A 5,170-nucleotide genomic window follows, 5' to 3' on the forward strand; every position below is an offset into this window, starting at 1 on the left:
ATTTCTGGTGTATAGAGAAGCAATTGACTTTTGTGTCTTATAGTTTTGTTATAATCAGTTAATTATATTTCATTGTTGTTTATGGTGATAGTTTTGGATTTTCCAAATAGATAATTGTGTCATTTGAGAATAAGGACAGTCTTAATTTCTTCCTTCTCAATCTGTCTAATTTTTATTTCATTTTCTTGTCTTATAGCATTATCTAGGGCTTTCTGTGTGATATTGAGGAAAGGAAGGAGGGAAACTATTTTTTAAAAAAAGGCTTTCAATAGATGAATTACATTATATATTAACTAAGTAATTTGATTTTCCTACAGAAAACTTTCTCACTTGCTCCTAACAGCTACTCGTCAAACTTAATTTCACTAACATCTCTAGACATGAAGTTTGACCAGAATTTACTTAGTGAGAAAAAACATAGAGGGTTAGAATCATACTTTGAGCATATGGCCTCTAGTGCTTTCAACTTTCTTTTTTTGGAGATGAACTTCTTCACCTTCAAAGACCAACCTCAACTTTCTACTTTCTGTAAATCTGCCTATGATTTCTCCCTGTAAACATACTGTGTCTTTTCTATATATTTATAACTTAATGATACCACCTAACATATTCTATTATAATTAAATTTTACATATTTTCTTTTTCTCTCCATGGCAAAACTATACCACACTTTCATCTCTAGAACATAACACTGCCCTCTTGCATACTTTTAAAACTTCCTGTTGAATAAATGTATCAAAAAGTAAGTAAATCTGGCTCAGTGCCTGTGGCTCAAGTGGCTAAGCTGCCAGCCACATACACCTAAGGAGGCAGGTTCCAATCCAGCCCAGACCTGCCAAACAACAATGACAGCTGCAACCAAAAAATAGCCGGGCGTTGTGGTGGGCGTCTGTGGTCCTAGCTACTTGGGAGGCTGGGGCAGGAGACTCACTTGAGCCCAGGAGTTGGAGGTTGCTGTGAGCTGTGAAGCCACGGCACTCTACCCAGGGGGGATAGCTTGAGGCTCTGTCTCTAAGTAAATCTATTCTCAATAGATGTAAGCATTCCCTATTGTATATCAGATCAGCACATTGTACCCCATAAATGCATTAATGTACACAGTTACAATTTAATAAAGATATTAAAAAATAGTAAAGGAATCCAATGGCTAATAGTATCCATAACTAAAACTTTATGATCTTGTTATGTACCATGTATATTCTAAGTAGTTTAAAATAAATACTAAAATAAATATTTAAAATAAATACTAAATAAACATTTAAAATAGTATTTAAAAGTAACTAAAAGTTTGTAAGTTATCAAATCAAATGATTTTCATATTTATCAAATATTTATCTGGTATTTATGCTTTTTTTGAGACAGTGTCTCAAACCATCACCCTGGATAGAGTGCTGTGGAGCTTTTATTTTATTTGCTTGTTTGTTTATTTATTTATTTATTTTTATTCTCGGTTTCTGTAGGAACTTTTCTTTATCCCTGACCTTTATGATTATTAAATGGCTTGTGGTGGTCTTATTTGTGTTACATCTACTTGGCATTCTATAACTTTCTTATATTAGAATATTGCTATTTTTCTCTAGGTTTGGAAATTTCTGTTATATTTCTTCACATAAACTTTCTACCCCAATCTCTGTCTCTCCATTTCTTTTGTAAGGCAAATAAATCTTAGAATTTCCCTTTTGATGCTAATTTCTAGGTCTTGTAGGCATGATGCATTCTTTTCATTCTCTTTTGACTCTCTATTGCCCTATAGCCTGCTCCCAAGCTTATTTCTTCCTCTTTGTCAATTCTGCTGTTAAGAGATTCTGACGCATTTCTCCATTTGTAAATTGAATTCTTCAACCCCAGAATTTTTATTTTTTGTTTTCTTTTTATTATTTTTATTTCTTTATTAAATTTCTCTGATAGGCCTCCAAATTCCTTTTCTGTGTTGTCTTGAAGTTCCCTGAGCTTCTTCAGGACAGCTATGTTGAATTCTATGCCTGAAAGATGATATCTTTCAGTGATATCTCCATCATTCCAGGATTGATCACTGATATATTTACTTAGTTTATTAAGTGGGGTTATGTTTTCCGGTATATTTTAGAGGCGTGTGGATGTTCATTGATGTCTGAGCATTAAAGAGTTAGATATTTATTTTAAACTTCTCACTTTGGGCTTGTTCAAACGTGCCTTTTTTGCTCTAAGAGATGTAAACCTAATAAAAAAGCCTGGGTAATGGATGCCACTCTGAATAAAAGAGTGCTATTCCTCAATTAAAAACTATGCAATTAAGTTATCCTTTCCTGGGTAAGGTTAGTAAATCATGGTCAGCAGATAAACTTGTCTGAGAGGAAGAAAATTAATGGACTAAATGTTATTTTTTGCTTTAGAAATTTATGTTACATTTGGCAAAGAAGCTTATATTTTGTCACAATTTTAGTATTTATTTTCATGAACTTAATGCTGAACGGTATGGAATTTGGAAATACTCAGAACAGCATTATTTGTGACTCAGCATACCGAATATCTGACAGTGTAAAGTCACCTGTAAAGCCCCCACAAAACTCTTATTAAACAATAGCACAAGAGGGAAAACAAAGCAATAGGTTACTATCCAACAAAACAAACAGATTAACATCCCACATATCAGTTCAAAAACTTATAACATTAGTGGTCTGAATGCTTCTCTCAAAGACAAGCTAGATGAATGAATCAAAAAAATGCAACCAAAAGTATCTTTTATCTTCAGGAAATACTTCTAAATGACAAAGTCACACACAGACTTAATGTAAAAGGATGAAAAACATATTCCATATAAATAGAAATCAAAAGAGAGCAGGTGTAGCCATTACCATACTAGTTAACATTGACTTTAAGCCAGCAAAGATAAATAAAGAAGGTCATTATAAAATGGTAAAGGGAGTAATTTGACAAGAAGACATAACAATTCTAAATATATGCATGCCTAGCCTAGGAACTCTCAAATACATAATGCAGATATTACTATATTTAAGAAAAAAATAACATCATCATAATTACTGTGGACCTCAGTGCCACTGTCAGAGCTTGAAAGATCATCAAAGCAGAAAACAAAGACACAATGGGCTTAAACCAGACTCTAAATGAAACATTTACAGAACATTCTACCTAAAAGTTATTCAATATACATTTTTCTCAGTAGCACAGGGGACACTCTCCAAGACTGATCATATCTTAGGCCACAAAACAGGTCTCACCAAATTATAAAAATAAGAATATTATGCCATGTACCTTCTCAGACCATAGTGGAATAAAACTAGGAATCAATGACCAGAGAAGCACTCAAACCTACACAAAGTCATGAAAATTAAACAACCTGCTGCTGAATGATTACTGAATCAAGAATGAAATTAAGATGAAAATCAAAAGAGTCTTTGAACTAAACAAAAATGAACGCAACTGATCAAAATTCATGGGAAACAGGAAAAGCATTCCTCAGGGGGAAAATTCATAGCCTTAAATACCTACATAGAAAAAGACAGAAAGATCACAATTTAAAAACCTAATATCATTCCTCAATGAACTACAAAAAGAAAAACAAAGCAAACCCAAACAGCAGAAGAAAAAGTATAGTGAAAGTCAGAAGGTCCAAATGGGTTGGAAAAGAACACAACAACAGCAACAAAAGCATAAATAAACAAAAAGTTGAATTTTTTAAAAGATAAAATACACAAACCTTGTGCTAGAATAACCAAGAATAGAAGAGTAAGGATCTGAATAAGCTCAATCAACAATAACAAGGAGACATTAGAACTGACCCTACAATAATCCAAAACATTGTCTAAAAATACTACAAAATTCTCTATGCACATAAAGTAGAAAATGTAGAGGAAATGGGAAAATTCCCAGAAACACAACCCTCCCAGGACTCTCAGGAAGAAACTAGTCCTGAACAAACCAATAATGAACAGCGAGATCAATGCAGTAGTTAAAAAACGGCTCTCAATCGCAACAAAAAAGCCCTGGACCAGATGGATTCATAGCCAAATTCTACCAGATCTACAAAGAAGAGCTGGCACTCATACCACGGAAGTTATCACACAGTATTCAGAAGGAAGGAATTATCCCCAGCTTATTCTATGAAGCCAGCATCACCTTGATACCAAAGCCAGGAAAGGACACAACAACAAAAAAGAAAACTGCAGACAAACAACCCTTGTAAATATAGATGAAAAGTCTTCAATAAAATACTAACAAACCAAATTCAGTAGCACATTAAAAGCCATATAGCACAAACCTATAGCCAACATCCTGCTGAGTAGAAAAAACAAACAAACAAAAAAAGCATTCCCCTACCAACCAGAACAAGACCAAGGTGCCCACTGGCACCTCTACTATTCAACATAGTACTGGTAGTCCTGGCCAGAGCAATCAGGCAAGAGAAAGAAATAAAGTGTATCCAAATCAAGAAAGAGGAATTCAAACCATTAAGTTTTTGCTGATAACACTAATATCGTACCTGGAAAAAACCGAAGTCTTCACCAAAAGGCTCCTAGAATTGACACATAGTTTCAGCAAAGTCTCAGGGCACAAAATCAATGTACATAAACCATTGGACTTCTCAATATCAATGACGGTCAAGGTGAGATTCCAGGAATTTTCAAGTAAATGGACTAAATTTTCTTTAGATTAAAATGTTAAAGAAGACTCTATTCTAAAGTGGGACTTCTCCCACTTGGCACTTTGGTAATTTTGGAAAGGGTGGTTCCTTGTGGGTAGTATTGTAGGAGACTTAATTACATTCCTGGCTCCTAGCCACTGGAAACACCACCCCAGTCACTTTCAAATTCCCCCTAAAGAACAAAATAGAAACGATTATTCTAAAGTAGACTTTTTCACAATGTCTCATTTTTAGAATCATTGTCTTATATACTATGTACTTACAAAAGCATAGCTAAACAATTTTTTTGCTTTTTCAGAGACCTAAACCATTGCCTAGTTTTGACAGTTTTTGTAGTGAGCTCATGTATCTCCTAATGGAGAATACTCTATTTCTTATCACTGTTTCCTAATTATAGGTTGATGCAAAAGTAATTGTGGTTTCTACATTGTTGAAATTTGCTGTTAGATACAGGAATATATTCTTAAATGAACGTGGGTATGTTATACATCATTTTAATGCACAATTCTCATTTTATCTTTCGTTGCT

The sequence above is a fragment of the Otolemur garnettii genome, unplaced genomic scaffold, assembly GCF_000181295.1.
Source record: "Otolemur garnettii isolate 467f Iridium unplaced genomic scaffold, OtoGar3 scaffold00052, whole genome shotgun sequence".
In the NCBI taxonomy this organism is placed as follows: domain Eukaryota; kingdom Metazoa; phylum Chordata; class Mammalia; order Primates; family Galagidae; genus Otolemur; species Otolemur garnettii.